This window comes from Prionailurus bengalensis, chromosome C2 (genome assembly GCF_016509475.1).
Source record: "Prionailurus bengalensis isolate Pbe53 chromosome C2, Fcat_Pben_1.1_paternal_pri, whole genome shotgun sequence".
Taxonomy (NCBI): domain Eukaryota; kingdom Metazoa; phylum Chordata; class Mammalia; order Carnivora; family Felidae; genus Prionailurus; species Prionailurus bengalensis.
This window is the reverse complement of record NC_057350.1, coordinates 62023555-62041954: the sequence shown is the minus strand read 5'-3', so window position 1 is coordinate 62041954 and position 18400 is coordinate 62023555. Positions and strand designations below refer to the sequence as shown.

At 40.8% G+C, this 18400-nt stretch overlaps 1 long non-coding RNA gene across 1 annotated transcript in view; it reads right to left on the bottom strand.

Annotated features, from left to right (window-relative positions):
- Positions 1-5020: 5020 nt before the first annotated feature.
- The window catches only part of LOC122492266, a 244957-nt gene continuing 231577 nt past the window's right edge, over positions 5021-18400 (bottom strand). The window contains exon 3 of the long non-coding RNA XR_006299581.1: positions 5021-5420. This is a non-coding gene — a long non-coding RNA (uncharacterized LOC122492266). The remainder of the gene's footprint in view (positions 5421-18400) is intronic.

Sequence of the window (18400 nt, the reverse complement as noted above, 5' to 3'; positions counted from 1 at the left end):
ACCAAGATCACTTTCCTCATTTCCCAAAAGCACCAGGAATTACCAGATCCCTTAACAAAAAGGGTAAACTATTTTTCTCCCCAAATAATGGGGAATGGAAACAGAAAATGGACAGGATTGCTTCATCAGGGATTATTTTTTTCTCATAATTTTTCTTTTTCTATTCAGTTTTATTTTTAAATAATAATATTAGGCCAAATTTAATTTCTGTCTTAGTTTATAACCATCCAGGGAAGACTAATACTGCATTAGCAGTTTGATAAGGAAAGCTTGATTCAGAGTTGACCTTTTAATAACTCAAGAGTTGTAAGGGTTAGGTAATAACAAATTAAAATAGAAATGCCTCCTGGGGCACACTACTGAGACTGCGATCTTCAGTTCTGAGAGGTTCTCAGAGAGTACCCATCTATCTTTGTGCATCCAGGCCCTTTGAATCTGGGACAGGCATTGGAAGGCTCATGTGAAATCATTCCATTTCATATTCAAAAGGGCTCCAGTATCTTTGATCTTTGTAAGTGGAAGAAACTTTGTCTTGAATCCAAATCCCCTTCCAAATGCTACAACATTTCTTTTCTTTCTTTTATAAGCAAACTTCTTTTAAAAAATTCCCCTTACTTGCTGTCTCCCCTTATTGCCATCTATTTAGTTGTCAACTCAGTGCAGCCAAATTTTCAACCCACCTCTGCTTTGAAACCCTTCTTGCTAAGGTCACCAATGCTTTCAAATCCAACAGTTACATCTCTTACATATCTAACTTGACTTCTCAACAACAGTCAACACAGTTACTGTTACCCTCTCTGACACCGTCCTCTTGGTTTTATCCAACTTTATGACATTTCTTTATGAGATTCGTATTTGTTAGCATTTCCTCCTCGGCTTGCCTGGCCTGCTCTTAATATAGGAATTCTTTGGCCCTCTGCTCTATCTCCACTCTCCCAGGTGATCTCATCCAGCTGTATAATTAAAACACCATCTACAGCCCAATTAATCCACAATTTACATTTCCAGTTCTGACCCCTTCTCTGCATTACAACCTAATGTATTCAACTTCCTACATAAACATATTAGATCCAATGAAACTCTCATTCCCTCCAAATATTATATCCCAAATCTTCCTGTAGTACATTATCCTCACTCACCCAGTTGCACGGCCCAAACCCTAGTTGTTATCTTTGATTCTTTCTCCTTTTGTCACTGCCTCTATCCAATCTCTAACTGCACTGCCTCACCTTACTGCAAGCTACCAGCACCGTTCAACTACACTGCTGCATTATCTCCTAGACATCACTTTGCTGGTATCCTTGCCTCCCTATAATCAACTCTGTACAAAGCATCAGACTGGTTGTTTTAAAATCACATAATGCTCCCTTGCTTTGAACTGGCTTCCGGCCTCCTCCTCATGGTCTCAAGACCCTATGTGATTCTGTCCTTTCCAGAACGCTCTTTTTCTCCTGCTTCAGCCACATTAATCTTTTAGTAATTTTCTTTGAAACTTCAAGCTCATTTCCACCATAGGGTTTTCAACCTTGGCTTCCTCTGTCTAGACCAACCTGTCCCTGTCTCTTCATGTGATCAACTAGTTCTCATCATTTGGATCTTGGTTGAATTGTCATTTCCTCCAAGAGGCATTCTGGCCACCCCAGGTAAGATGGACATTTTACAGTCAGATACACTATCACATCACCTTGTTTTGTCTTTTGTGTAGCACATATCATGACCTGAAATCTTGTTCATTTGTTGATGACCTATCTCTCATGCCCACTAGATGGTAAGTTCCATGACAGCAGTAACCAGTGTTTTGGTTAGTGCCTGGGAGATAACAGGGACATAAAAAATATTGAGTTTTAAATTTTATAATGATTATATAAATCATGAATTATATTCAAAGCTGTACAATGTTGGCAATGAATGCGCCCTGTAGAATTTCTTTTATTTTCATGTGGTAGTGCATCCTGGTTGAGCCCTACCTAAAACTCAGATTACCTGAAGGACTATCATAAATTACTGGGTGGGAAGCTTCTTGGTGTCTGTTTCATTGATTTTCACTAATGTAAAATATCTTTAAAAAGAAAGTTTGTAAGAAAATCCAAAGAATTCAGGAGAAGCTATAGAGTGGGAGTAATGAAGTGAAAGAGGGAAGACTATTTCTCAGCCAAACCGAAAGCACTAGGGACCAAGTCTATGTGGAAGGGAGTTACCAGAAGAAACAAACAGAGCTGGTTGGTTTTGTTTTTGTTTTGTTCTGCTTTGTTTTTAGAAATATGGTAAAGCAGAAAAACACAAACAATGTTGATTAAATGCCCAGGTAGCAAAGTGGGACACTGCATTGGGAAAAGGGTATCTCAGCATCTCTTTTCACTTGTGGCACCCAGTGTACTGTGGAAAACACTGATCTCCATGGCGTTTCAAGAGTGCGTAGTTTTGGGAGACCTTGGAAACAGTCCTCTGGGCAGAAAGTCAGAGTCCTTCCTTCTTGGTTCTGCTTCCTTAGGATTAGCTCTTATCTTAGGCCACCATGCTTATAAATGGCTATAGCAGAACCAGACACTACAGAGTCTCTCATTCATGTCCTCAGGAAGACAGTGAAAGTTCACTGCTATGAGTTCTAGGAAAAAAATATCACTCTATCTCCTCAGCTTTGACTCAATCAAAGGGGATGGGCACCCCCTGAACTAAGATTGGGAACAGAGAGATGACTGTGGCAAGTGATTTCTTTTCACTCATTCATTCCTCAGCACTTATTGAGCACCTACCATGTTCCTGGCACTCATCTAGGTGCTAAATATGGCATGGTGAACAGCATTCAAAATCCCTTAAATTATAGCAAAATGCCCAAGATTTCAAAGACACTTACTTATGGCTCTATCTTGGGTAATCCACTCATTTTCTGGAAATGGGGGTTGTACCCAGGGTGACTCTTCCACACTAAAAGAGAGAGGAAGGAACCCTTCGGTTGTCGGTTCTCCTCATTTGTAAGTCTTGCATGATGTGACTCGCCTGCTATACAGAGCTACACTCACCCGGGGCAACCACAACATTTCCCCTGAATTCAGAGGCTGTCAGCTGCTGCAACTATTTGCTTTACCCACTATCCAAGCATATGCATGGATGGAAAGGAGACTTCGAGGGCAGAAGCACGGATGATGGGGTTATGGCTTCCTCTAGACACTGGAGAAATTTTGTCTGTGCCCTCCTGACAGAGAGGCATTCACTGCATTTTAATATAATGTTATTCTCCACAGATATTTCATTTTCAGGCTAGTGGAAAAGTGAGGCATCAGAAGGGAGAATGCTGATGGAGGTTTGGGTAAAGAAAAGAGAACTGATAAACATTTCCCTTCTGAAGCAGTATGAAAACACCCACATTAAGGATAAGTAGCTTGCCTGAGAAAAGTCAAAGTCAAAATGAAGTACGAATTATTGATTTTCAGTAAGTCAGGAACTAACATTCTACTTTTACCCCCACTCCATGTTCTCTAATTTTGGCGCTAATTCAACAGTCTCTTTCAGGTCCAGAAGCCTACCTTTAAAATATCACTCTATATTTTCCTTTTATCTTCCTTCCTCATCCTCTCTTTTCATATTTTCTCTCCTCTTTTATCCTCTCTCCCCCTCCCATTTTCATTTCTCTCATTCTCTTGCTCCTCTCTTCTCCCCTCTTTTTGCTTTAGGATGTATCCTAGCAACAGCTATTTCAATTTAGAAAGGATGGGAAGGGCCACCGGTGTTGCCAAGGTTACCAGTATTTCCTGCTGTCATTGGAGGAAGTAACCTGTGTGTCGATCACAATGGAATCAGATACCCTGACACCTTTCTTGCTATGCTGCCTGTCTCTTGAATGAGAGAGTCTTCCATATCAAAAAGTTTTACTAAACTGTCTCACAGTGTCATGGATGTTTTCATTTAGTGATAAATTATTCTATAACCTAGATGTTTATAGAAAAGTGTAGGGAAATATAAAATGGTAAAATGACAATAGTTAAATTTTGACATCATTTTAGAGGGCAGCAATTCTATTCATCTGAGATATACTGTCAGATTTCCAAAAACAAGATAACAATATTGTTGGCCAGTAGAGCCCATATTGTGATAATGACTCAATATCAGATACATTTGCCCTTTAAAAATATAATAATCATAGTAATTTGTACCGATATACCGTCATTTAGGTGCTATATCCACTTAAAAGATAAAAATCTTTTAAAAAATTTCTCCAAATTAACCACCATCATAAAAAATTAAAAATTCATTAGTAGGACCTTTTTTATTTGTCATAAAATGATAGCCATTAGTGTCCAGGAACTATTTCAAAGATTATTTACATCAGGCCCAAAGCATAAGGCCCAGAAGACCCAAGACCAGCCTCCAGGTGTGGCCCCAGTTCTGAACTCACATTGCCCAGATGAGTCAGGTTAAAATATCTATGAGTTTTCTTTGTCATAGAACCTTATAGAGGCATACCCCTTACAAAACCCTCATACTTCCTTATTTCATTCCCACAGTGGCTATGTGAGGATGCACTTTCCCCATTTTACAGATGATCAAACTAAAAGCCAGGGAGTTTGAGTGAGTTAAGTGGCAGAAGACCTGGCACGAGGACTTCTGATTTGTAACTCATTGTATAGCACTTGTCTTCCACCATATGTGGATGATAAAGAACCTATGCATGACCTCTTCCCCTACTAGTTTGTCCTGGAAATATTTCCTGCATAAATCACTTGCACACGAATCCTCCTCTGGAATCAACTTCTGGTTGGGGAACCCAACTCCTGCAACTCTTAACAGAGTGCTTTCTCCATGGCTCCAGCTCTCACTATTCCCTTCCCTTGGCCCTTGGGAGTGGGGAATGATTCCCATTGTTGCTAGCCCCAGGGTGCTTTAACAGTCTTGGTGGTTCCATTAACTCTGCTCACACTCATTCTTTAGTTCTATAATTGAAGTCTCATGAGGTACCTTAGTTTGTTTCTGTTTAATGCATATACCATAACTGTTAGAACCTCTTAACTGATCTCCCCAACTTCTCTTTCACTCCCTTCTCTCCTTCAATCCATTCTCCATAGACTGGCTAGAGGATATTTTAAATCACATCATTAGATCATATCATTCCCCACTTAAAACCATTAATGGATCCCCACCATGCACAGATAATGTTCACATTCCCTGCCATCATATAGGAACTCTTTCATGCTTCAGCTGACATCTTCAGCCACAACGCTGACCACTTCCTTCCTAATCTACTTACATTGCAGCAATACCAAACTACATATAATTCCCAACACAGATCAGGGTTGCATCTTACCTCTGTGCTTTGGTTCAACTCATGCTTCCCTCATAGTGTAGCATGCTCTCCTCTCCTCCAAACATCACTAATTGATTCCCTAGTTCAAGCCAGTGTCATCTCTCCAGGAAGACTGTGGTTGCTGCAAGACAGAGATAATTCATTTATTAATTTGTAGGCTATCAGTTTCATCTTGACACAGAATAGAAAGCATGTTGAATGAATGGTCTTTCAAGGAGTGAAAATAGCTACTACTGCACTACAACACCTTTGCAAACCCTCAATTATCATTGAAGATATCTTTGAAAAGTGAACCAGTAATGTTAATAATTGCCACTTACTTCTGCCAACTCTGTACCACTTAATGTATAACATTATTATTTAATCTTCACAACAAATATAAGGTATTGTTATTCTTTTTTTTTCTTTTTTAAGATGAGGATAATAAAGCTCAGAAAGATAAGAAATGTCCCTTAGGTCACACAGCTAATAAGGGGTGGACTTGGGATTTGAGTCCTTCCGTGTCTATCTTCATTCCCAGGACTGTGTTCTCTCCTTTACAGAGAAACACCCATGTCATAATGTAAAGCAGAACTGGGCAAAGCCCTCACTCCACTTCTATTCCCAGGATCCAGGTCACCATGAAGAAGAGGGACACTCAGTGGTTTCACACATTCATGAACAGCGGCATAAATACTGTATATGTGCATCTATTTCTAGCCATTTTAGATGGCATTTTGTTTGGTGGCATTTCATCTGAAGAGATGGTGGAGCAAGAGACAGATATTTACACAGGACAAATAAATCCTTACTATATACTATACACAATAAAACACCCATGGAACATTACTTCCCTGCAAGAGCTACTACTACTGCCTGAATTCCTGTGAATGTATTTCACTGGTTCTCTTTAGGACTCAGCAAGGCCCTGATCACATGCTGATCACACACAGAGAGCCAGATTCAGACAATTAAAGTCGTGATTTGTTTTTGCTCCCATCAAAACTTGATAACTAAATGGTAACAGTAGTTAATGTAGCATTTTATAAGCAACAGTGAATTACCCATGGTTAGTGACTAATAATAAATTAGTATGATTATACTCAACACAGACAAAAAATGTCTACAGATGGGAGCTAATGTCACAAGCATGAAAAAGAGAAAGTCGGAATCAGGTTACACAAAATCACGGAACAGGCAACTTGAAAAAACAGATCTGTCTCCTTTTGACTTCTGCTTAGGTCAGAACCTCCTTGACCACTGCATGATGTGGCCACCACAATGGCAAGATGGCTCTTCTCTGCCTTCTCTCTCACCCCAATGAAGGGACCAGCTTATATAGGTTCTGCCTAGGACTTCACTGGTTTTAGTACAGAAAATTCTGTATTTATTACTTAAATTTGGCTTCCAGTTATAGTAACTGTGGTAGGCAGAATAATGGCTTCCCAAAGATATCTGAATCCTATTCCCTGGAATCTGTGACTATGTTACCTTACATGGCAAAAGGACTTTACAAATATGAGTAAGAATTGTGAGGTGAAAAGATTAGCTTGGATTATCCAGTTGGGCCCTACCTAATCACATTGTCCTTAAAATCAGAGTTTTCTCTGGCTGTAGTCAGAGAGACATGTGACTACAGAAGAATGGTCACAGAAATGCAACATGACTGGTTTTGAAGACAGAGGAAGCTTCTAGAAACTGGAAGAAGCAATGAAATGAATTCTCGTTAAGCCTTCAGAAAGAAACAGCCCTGCTATACTTTGATTTTAGCCCAGTGAGACCCACACTGGAATTCTGATCTATAGAACTGCAAAGAGAATAAATGTGTTGTTTGAAGCTGTAAGTCTGTGGTAATTTGTTTTGGTAGCAGTAAAAACACTAATGCAGTAACCACCTCATCCTGGTTTGCCCAGGACTGTTCAGTTTTAAAACTAAAAATCCCACATCCTGGAATTCCTTCAGTCCTGGACAAACCAGGACTGTTGTTCACTCTACCCTCATTTCTCATTCCCAGGGTTGGGCTGTAGAATTCTCCACTGATACTTAGGTACCCTCCAATGAAATTATCTGGCTTCTCAAAAGATGCCCTAAAGCAACAATTCTCAAACATTAGTGTGAATCAGAATCACCTGGAGGGATTGTTAAACCAGATTGCTAGGCCTACCCCCAGAGTTTCTGATTCAGTAGATCAAGAATGAAGCATGAGAATTTGCATTTCTAACATCTCTTCAGTACATAATGATGTCCTTCTGAGGCCTATACTTTTAAACCACTGTCCTAAGAGACAAAAACCTTTGGGGCAACCATGAATAGAGTTTCATCTGCCCATGTGCCAGGCATAGATAAAAATGAGATAGATTTGTGGGCAGGTATCAACCATTAAAGCTGATCAAACACACAAGTCTGAATCTTCTTGATCTGCTAGAGCACATGTGAAAGACTTTCATTTCTGTCTTTGATAAACTTTGGCCCCTGGGCAAGTGACCTACTACTCTGACTCTCTGAATAGGAGCTAACCCATGTAAAGCACCTGACATGGTGTCTGTCTTATGACACTGCTCAATACATGATAGTCACATAAGAAGCCAGTCTTTTCCAAAATATCACTCACACAGCTCACACACCTAATGAGAATGTGGAATGGGGAGGTGGGTATTTGCCATTGAACTTTGGTGTGAAGATCTGAAGTCTTGGTTATACTATTCAAATTAGCAATATTCCCACCACAAATTCAAAAATACTGATTTCCAGGATTCTCTTGTTTTTCATTCATTCAAAAACATGTTTGAAACAACTCTTATGTACAAATCACCAAGTTAAATGTTGTAGTCCCTTCTAAGTGTAGGGTTCATCAATTATTTAACAAATATGTATTAAGGGCCTACATAGTGTGGCCAGACACTATTGTAGGTGCTGGCATTACAATGGGCAAGAAGACAGAAAAGATCTCTGCTCCCACAGAATTCATGTTTTAGGGAAGCTAAACAGCATGCAAAAACAGAGGAGAAAAGAGGTGAATGAGAATGTCAGTGGTCTCATGTATTATGACAAGATAAAACTGGCCAGGGATTGCCTTATAATAAAAAGGTAGTTCTGGATGTCCTCTATAAGAAGGTGGTATTTGAGTTGAGATCTGAATAACTGGGAAAATCATTGCAATCAGAGGAATAGCTAGAATAAACTAAGAAGGAATGAGCTTGGTACATACAAGAAGTGGCCAAAAGAACAATGTGAATGGATCATAGTGCACAATGGGGAGAGACGGGACATGGAAGGATTCTGTGATTCTATGATGTTGTAGATCCTGGACTGGCATGGATTATCTTTGGCAGCAGGAAGCTTTATTAAGTGGGGAAAAAAAACAACAACTGATTTTAAGGTATATATCCCATACATGGTTAGTTTTTTTATGTCCGTTATTCTGATGGCTAATCTGGTTTCGGCTTGTAGGAGGCATATATTATTGTCAATCAAACATTTCTTTTTCCTCTTTTTCTAGTAAAGTCAGCAGTTCTCCTATTCCTACAGTTTGGTTGGTTGGGGTAAGATTCCAATCAGAGTGTTACCCTAGCCACAGGGATGTAAATAGCATAGGCAAAACCAATCAGAAATTTTCTTGGGATTTTTCTAACTAAACTTAATGGGAATAGCTCTTCTTCCTCACAAGTTATGAAGCTTTAAAGATAAAAACCTGAGGCAGCTTATAGACAGGGTTGCAGCCTCATGGGGAGAGCTGGTGTTAATGAGTTAAAAGAGAGAAGTAGAGTTGAAGTATGGGGAGACAGATATGGAAATCTGAGGTCCTCATTTGCCTAGATGAAGACCACAGGACCTACACTTCCCCCACTATTGCCACAGTTTGGTTCTCTGAGCAAAAAATTCCTCTATGGTTTTAAGATAGCTTGAGTAGAGCTTCCATCATTTCAACTGAGTTCTTACTGTTACACTATTCATGACTTCGCCTTGAACCTGGGTGTTTCCCAATTTCTGTCTGCCTGGTCTTGTCACAGCCTCCCCAGGCATCCAGCCTCTGTTTATATGCAGCTTTCCTTGATTCTCCCTATTTGGAAAGGGGTATAACGTAGTTGTTAGAACCCGAGCTTTAAAGATACAGATTTGTTACTGAACTCCAGCTCATTTTAGACTAACTACCTGGCCTAAGTCAAGTTTAACTGATCTGAGTTCCAGTTCCCTCACCTATAGGGAAATGGAAATAATAAGAGTGCTTGCCCCCCAAATTAAGTAAAAATTTTTTTGAATTGGGTTGGGGAGTGCAGGGGTTAAGTGAAATAATGAAAGTAAGGCACACAGCACCATAAATGGTAGCCTTTATTATAACTCAGCATTCAGTGCCCCTTCTCTTTGGTGTCTGCTTTCTGCTGCTGGCCAAATGGAATAAAATTGCTTCATCATTTTCATTTTCTCCCCCACTATTGCCTTGTTGCCTGGATTATCAGTCCATAATCTATAAAAGAAAAATTGGGCTGTGTCCCCATGCAGATATAAGTAAAACTGAGCTGTGTGCCCCCTCCAAGCGCAGGTGCTGTGTACTTGAGATCACTGATGCTATTGTAAGACACTGTGTCACTGCTCTGACATGAGAAAGGGTGAGATTGGCTACACACAGTTTTACAAACTGGTAGGTGTTTGGAATTGAACTATGAAGCTGTTCTACTATTCAGAGTGTTGACAAGATAATATATGCAAAGCATTTGGTTTCCTTGAAAGACAGGTAGGAGCAAAATACAAAGTAGGATTAATTATTGATTATCTGAGGGAAGGAGAAATAGGAAAGCAGAGACACATACTTCTCTTTTGGCATATTTTACATTCTGTCTTGTGTTGCAATTATTTCCCTATCAAGATTATAAACTTTGAGATGAGAGCTTTGCCTTATGAATTATTGTATCTCCTATAATCTCTGGAAAATAGGTTTCCAACAAATGTTGGTTAAATGAATGTTGAATGAATAATTGGAATATATGGTTAGTAACAAAACAACATTTACTTTGTGTGAAATAAATAAGCAAGTAAGAAGGCAGTGTGATATTGTGAGAGAAGAATTTTTAGGTTCAAATCCAAGTTCTTCCATTCATTGGTTTTATAAACTTAGGTCAATACTTGATAGATTTTATCTTTTTTTCATCTAAATAATAGGAAGTTCAATGCCCACTTGGCATATCTGTGGTGAGGATTAAGTATAACAATGCCCAGAACTGCTATCAATTATAATTATTAGTAGAATTTTAATGTATTAAGTTATATTCTAGGTAGTTCTGTTTGTTTCCCTCTGGTTAACCAAGTTACCTCACTGAATGGCCTTGATCAGATGCTTCCTTAAAATGGCTTGTTTCCCTCAATTACAACTGGAGAACATTGCATCTTAAACTATTTTTCTTTCTCTTATTTTAAATGTAATTAAATCAACATTCTAGGCCAAGTTTTAAAAAAACAAGACTTCACACTTACTGTACTACAACTAGGCATATCTCCTGCTTTGGTCAGGCATTCCAGATGGCTGCTGCATTCCCTTGGCTGTTCCTTTGCTTGTGAGGTTTTTCTGGGATTGAGTTTGTTCTTAAGAGGCATCAAAGACCCTTGATAAAACATGGCAGGTGTTCTTTAAAATGCTCTTTAAATTTATCACTCAGTTAAAAAATGCATAGGAAGAAAATAAATCTGTTTGTGGATCCAACTCAGGAAGAAACTAGAGTGATAGCACAGATAATTCACCCGTTAAGTTGCTCACTAGGCCCAGCAAACTCTTAATCCTCCAGATATTTTTCGCTTGACTTAGGAAGGCAGCAAAGTATTGCCACCCCCACCTTCCATGATGAATGCTCCATATAACGATCAAATCACCCACTTCTTAATTCTAGGTCAATTTCAGAGAATTTCTGATGGGCTACTGGATGGAAAATTCAGAGTTTGGGAAAGGTGAGGGAGGGAGGGATGGAGGGAGAGCTTCTAGTAGGCTGGACTTAAGAGTATAGCTCATAAAAAATAATCACATACCGATGATGGGCAACCTTTCCAGTGACATGTCTTTTTTGTACCACATTATGGTAAAAAGAAATCATTCTCTTCAGTTTTGAAACACCACACAGGGGATGCCTGGCTGGCTCAGTTCGTAGAGCATGTGACCCTTGATCTTTGGATTGTGGGTTCAAGCCTCCTGTGGGCTGTAGAGGTTACTTTAAAAAAAAAAAGTTGAAGTACACACAAAACTAGTGTCCCAGGTACAGGGCAAAGGGAATCTATGAAAAACACTCCTCTGTTTCTTCTTTACTCTCGCACAATTACCGCACAATACTTCTGACACCAGATGTGTGGGCTTTCCACACATCAGTCAATTCTCTGACACCAGTGAGGTGTCCTACAATTCAATACAATTCTGACACTATCTACCTTGAGTTAGTGTATATCCCACAGGTGAAGGGCTCACACTTACACGATTGCCCCAACTTCAAACACCAACTGTAAGTCCCCAAGTTATCACCTATATTTTTAATTTTGTTTTTTAAGTAGGCTCATGCCCAAGGTGGGACTCAAACTCATGACCCTGAGACCAAGGGTCAGATGCTCCACCAACTGAGCCACCCAGGCACCCCTGTCACCTGTACTTTTGACCAACTGGCTTTAAATAGGGATTCCCATGACCCCTCCTTGGGTTCAATAATTTGCCAGAAAGGCTTATAGAGCTCAGAGAAACTCTTATTTACATTTAATGGTTTATTATCAAGGATATAATAAGGGGTACCTGGGTGGCTCAGTTGTTTACGTGTCTGACTTCAGCTCAGGTCATGATCTCATCATCCATGAGTTTGAACCCCATGTCAGGCTCTGTGCTGACAGCTCAGAGCCTGGAGAAGCTTCAGATTTTGTGTCTCACTCTCTCTCTGTCCCTCTCCTGCTCATTCTCTGTCTGTCTCTCTCTCTTTCAAAAATAAATAAACATTAAATTTTTTAAAAAAAAGATATAATAAAGAATATGAATAAATAGCCAGGTGAACAGATACATAGAGTGAGGTCTAGAAAAGTGCTGAGCTCAGGAGCTTCTCGGTCCCTGTGAAGTTAAGGTGTGCCACCCTCCTGGCATATAGACCTGTTCACCACCCCAGAAGCTCTCCAAACCTGGTACTTGGGGATTTTTATGGAGGCTTCATCATGTAGGAAGAATGGATCATTAACTCAATCTCCAGCTCCCCTCTTCTTCCTGGAGGATGAGGGGTAGACCTGAAAATTCCAACCTTCTAATCATAGCTTGGTCAGTCTGGCAACCAACCGTCATTCTGAAGCTGTCTAGAAGCCCACCAAGAGTCACCTCATTAGAGCAATAGACATTTCTAAATTCCAAGAGATTTAGGAGCTCTGTGTCAGGAACTTGGGTCAAAGACCAAATATTAGAACAAATGTTCCTACTACTCTTATCATTTGGGAAATTACAAGGGTTTTAGGAGCTTTGTGCCAGGAACTGGAGATAGAGACTAATATATATTTTTTCTATTATTTCACAAAATCTAACTACTCTATAAATAAAGCACAAAAATGAGAGTTGATACAGATGAAATGGGAAAGAGTCCTTTAGATTCTGTCTTTGATCAATTTTCCAAAGTCAGTCTCCCCTGAGCAAACAATTGGTCAAATGACCAGCTAAAAGAATACATGTGCTGTCTGGTTTTTATTTGGTCTTCATACAATGTTTTAAGAAATGTCCAATTTGTCTCTGACCAATTGACTGACTCCCTTCTGCTACAGCTGGAGACAGCAGAGAATAGTTTTTGTAAGCTTTCCTGAGCCACAGCTGTGGTGAAGGACCTTTCCCATAGCCAGAAGTTCTGTGACCTGATCTACCTCAGTCTCTAGCATCATCCCCATAGGTACAACTAGTCCACTCTTAGTGATAGGTGACTGTGTCCAGTGTAGTCTGTGGGCAACACCCAGTTTTGTCACCTCCCCTTCTTAGGCTTCCATCACTCTTCTGCTATCCCCTGGCTACCCAAGAGTCCCAACCACAGATGTCCAGTGGGACTCTACCCTCCTGCTATACCTGCCCATTTCCCTTGGCCACTTCCCCCATGCCCTTCTCTCTTTGTCTCATACCTTAGAACCTATCTGTTTTCCAAGGTGAAAGCTAGTTAAACTGATAAATGGAGTGTATTAGTCCTTCCAGAGGGCATATTCATATTTTAGTGAGTGGCTTATAGAGGAATAGCCTATAAATACTAAAATAATAAATAGCTCTCATTTATTGTGCATCTAATACACATCAGGCACCAAGAATCACTTTACATCCATTATTTCTATTCTGTGCCTCAATTGCATAGGGCATATATTTGCCATTTTACATAATGAGGAAACTGAAACAATTTGCATGAGGTCACAGATCCAGTAATGGACAAGGCTAGAAAATGATTCTGGGTCTATCTGGGTTGATCTGACTGAGCATCTCTAATGCAGGACTTTAGGTAATAAACAATAATCACAAAGCACTTTCAATGCCATAATAGTAAAGTAACTTGGGGGTGAATAGTGTCCTCAATAACTTTTATATCTCAGCTCATTGTAGGCAGCTCTTCCCATCAAGACAATCTTGATCTAAACTAAACATTTTACTGGTCATCAATCCCAAGGTAAACAGATCTAAAGAGCTCTCTTGATCTCAAATCCCTGTCGATCTTGAATATAGAGCTTCTCTGCTTTCTCCAGGTTAGAAATGGGGATCTCACAGGACAGTTCATAAAGGATTGAGAAGTCAGTTGAAAGACAGAATTCCATTAAAGCTGAGGATCAAGCCTGTTGAGCTAAAGGTACACCCCTCCGTGACCATGGCGATAGCCAGGGAACCCAAGAAAGCACAGTTTGGTCTATGAAGAGAAATAGGATGAGACCTGTAAAAAGGTAGACTTGGTGAGTAATCAAGATGAGAAAGATGTGGGCCAAGAATAGAAGGGCACTAAATTCAGAAACGATTCGTCTTCAAGTAATCTCCAAAGCTGAGAAAAGTTGCAAGTTCCATTTAGGTAACTACTTTTCTGTTTTTTTTTTATGAACAAAGACTCTCACATCCCTAGGAAAGCAGAGTTTATTATACCTAAGACAGTAATAATGAGAGTATCTCTGTTGACATAGTACTGGAATGACAAAGAAGAATATTATGTAAGCCCCCAAGGCAAAACTAAAAAGGAGGAGTCCAAAGACATTGGGTGTGGCTGTCAAAGGGCACATGCCCACACCCCCGTACTTGCCAAACCTTTGCATCCAACAAACTACCTACCTCCTGACACACACACTCCCTTTCTCCATCCATCCCACACACACTCCCTTTCTCCATCCATCCCAGTGAACTGGAATTCATGGAGCACTTTTTCCATGGAAGACCTTCGGTTTGGTAACTGAGAAATACAAAGATGCATGAAACATAGCCTTGGGTCTGTGGTATTTCCTAGACCCAGAGAATCACACAGCTGAAAGTAAGGGCTTTTCACTAGAACTGCATTTAAATCACTTTAAATTCTTGTAAGTCTTTCAAAGTCAAACCTTTTTTTTTCAAGGGTCCCACTGCAAAGTCTATGAACCTAAAAACAGCAGTCACTAACATTCTGTGACCATGTAACTCTACTGACTACTTCATAGGCATTCTTTAATCCTCACAGAGACCCTCTGGGAGAGGTATTATTATCCCTGTTTTATAGATGACAAATTGAGGTCTAGAAAGGTTAATCAGTGACCAAGCTGGAATATTCAAGGAAGTCTGACTCCAAAGCCAATGCTAATATTTACCCTACTGCCCCTCACTTGCTTTATACCAGAATGGGTGTCTGGGATCACATTTATACCACAGATCCCTGAAATCATGGTGGGTAGAAGGACAGGTGAGGCAACCACCCCATATATTCGACTAGGGGAAAAATCTGGTCTTTTTAATAAATCTAATGAGATGATAACAATCAAGGATATGGGCCAGAATTAGAAAGTGGGTGGAGGTCAGTTAATTTTCTGCAAGCAATAATAAAATAGATCCCTAAGGCGGGTAGCGTTGCCATATGGAGATGGTATGGAACAATTCATCTTCACGGTGCACTAGAAGACAGCAGAACACCTCTTATTGAGTCCCAAATCTGCCACTTACTAATTGTATGACTTTGGACATGTCACAGCTTCTCAGAGTCTTAGTCTCCTCATCTGTGAAATGACTGTGTCACAGTGCCTGCCTCGGGCCTGCTGTGGAACTCAACAGAATAACACACACAAATCAATTAAAAAACTACCAGTGCTCTTCCAAAATTGGCTATTTTAAGTTTTAAGTTACTTCCACTTCCACGGAGATTTCCTTTATGTTCTACATCCCTTTTCTGTCTATCTCCCTGCCTCTCACTATGCCATTTTCTCAGAAAGCCACAGATTTCAATGTTCAGGGATAGAATGTGATTTCTTTATGATCAATCATTCAAACAAGTGGGTAGAAAAAGTTCCATGAAAAAGAGACCAGGGTGCTCAGATCAACAGCTAGTGGCATCTGTGACAGCTGCTCAGGGCAGCACCTTCTTCTCACCATGGGCCTCAGGAATCCTGAGCCGGGTGGCAGGGAATCCTGCTGTTGGCTCCTGGTTTTCTTCTCTGCAGGCTGACGCTCAGCGAAAGCAAACTCCTTCCCCATTTGCCTGAGGGGAGAGATGCCTAATTATGTACCGTGCTTCTGATTTCCCTCTGGAAGGCTGGCGCCAGGGCCTGAACTCAGCTCTCCCTCACATCTCCAGAGACACAGGCTCCTGGAAAGCCTCAGCCACCGCCCTTCCCCCACCCTGCCTGAGCATACAGGCTCACGCAGCCCCCCACCTCCCCAGAACACAGACAGACAATGGCTGTCAGCACCAGTCCAACCCCACCCAATACCACCACCCTGAGACCAGGATGGAGAGAGTCAGGAATACAGTGGGTGACCGGAGGCGCTGCTCTGCACAGAATAGCTCTTGGGGCTTTCACCAAGCCTGTTTTAAATATTCTATTCACATGTATATTCCACCAGTGCTTTGACAGTTTTTCCCTGGTGAGCAGGCCCTGATTTTCATATTTCTTCCCCTTGCTTTCAGAGAGCTTGCCTTGTAGGAAAAAGCTCCCTTCCCCCCATCCCTGCCGGGTATTACCCCTGAGAACATTCCTGACTAAGGCTGTTTCCAGCCTGCATTCCCTGCCCCCTCCCTTCTATTGCTTGGAGAAACTATACAGTGAAAATTCAGAAAATATTTCATCCCCTTAGGAAAAAGCAATTTGAATGTTTTAGCAAGGAAATCACTTCAAAAGCATTTGCTTCCATCCACCCCCTCCAGCAGCCTGAGAAGCCAGGAAATGAAGGCAGATTCTACAGTACAGACACCATCAAAGAGTAAATCAACACCCCAGGGACTGCAGTGAGGGCCATTCTGTTGCATAAACACCCAGCCACAGCCCATTAAATGGGCCTGGTTTAACCAAATCACAGGGCTTTCCTCTGGGCTTCTAAGCCCAAGGGCTCCCTTTACTCCTGAGTGGCTGTCCACAGCATCATTCCCTCTGGTGTCTGCAGATTTCATCCATATGGTTTCCATTTCTCTTTCACAAAATGGATGATGTTGACTCTGTTAAATAAGAAGAGTCTCCAATCCACTGTGGTGGCACCTGCTACTAGCATCACGTAAATTTACAGCTTGATTGATTCTGACCACATATTACATTGCCAATTTGATTTTCTTTTTTTTCCCTTCCTCCCTTCTCAGCTACCCTCCTTCCTTCCTTTCTTAGAAAGAGGTGAAAAAGATGACAAACTGTAACGACAGTAAAATTATGACCTGTTTCTTTCAAATCATTGGGTCCAACTAGCCTTTAAAGCAAAGACCAATCTTAAGCTTTTTATGAAAGATTGTGAGTTTCTGTCACTGGACAGAGGGACACTGTGGTCCAGCAGCAGCAGGAGCAGCAGCACCTGGGCACAGGCTTAACAAGAAGAATCTCAGGCACTATCCCAGACCAACTCAAACAGTCTGCACTTTAACAAGATCTCCAGGTGATTCAAATGCAAGTTAAGGTTTGAGAAGCACTGGTCTATGGATGGTGACACATCACATTCACCTTCCAGGACTTTTTCCTTACCATAAAACCACACTAAGTCATTGGTAACAGTGTCTGCTGCTCTGTGTGTAAAATTACCAAGTTCAGTGGCTCTGCTGACAGTATATACATAGGATCTTGTACAAGCTCAGTGAGCTATAGGGAGCTCACATGTCAGGAACTGAAACACAGGAAGGGGCCAATAGACTCACTGACTCTGGAAGCCAGTGCTGCCTGGTAGCTCAGCTTTGGCTAAGAAGACTCACCAGGAAGACAGGTTGCCCCAAGCCAGGTCTTATCAGCTGCTCCATAGCCTGTGAGCCCCTGCTGACCCTGGCATCATGGAAACAACTCTGGACCAGAAATCAGCAAACCTAGATTCAAAGTCTCCTTTCATCTCATCCTGGTTTTGGACAAGTTACTACATATCCTCAGTTTCTTCATCTCTACAGTGAGACTATTACATTAATACCAGCTTAGCCTGCCACACAAGTTAATTGTGAATATCACATGAAATAACATATTTGAAAACACTGTAAACCATGGAGCAGTATTTAATTATTATTTATTATTGCTAATTAGTATAGAATCACAGAACTGAGGTAGCTTCAGATTGGGAGAAAATTAATAGATCCAATCTCCTTCCTTATCCAGGAATCCCTTTCTTGCTAGGAGGAGAAATCACCAACTGATTCTCTCCTATAACCTCTGAAAAAGAAAAAAAAAAAAAAGAACAATAAAAGGATGGATGGATGGATGAATGAACATTTGTTGAGCATCGGTACTGTGTTAGATGTTTTTGCATATATTCCACAGATGCTCACAGGAGCAAGAGCACACAGACATCCTGGGGTGGATGTTGTGATGTACCCTCCCTTTTAGGAATGAAGGAATAATTCTTCTAGTTATCAGGAGTGCTGTTGGCAGAAAGCGCTCAATCACCATCCCACTTTGGAGGATTACTTTGGGTAAAGAGAGTTGCTTCACCCCAGGCTGCATCCAACAACTGCTCAACACAAGGGTATCAAGGGCCCA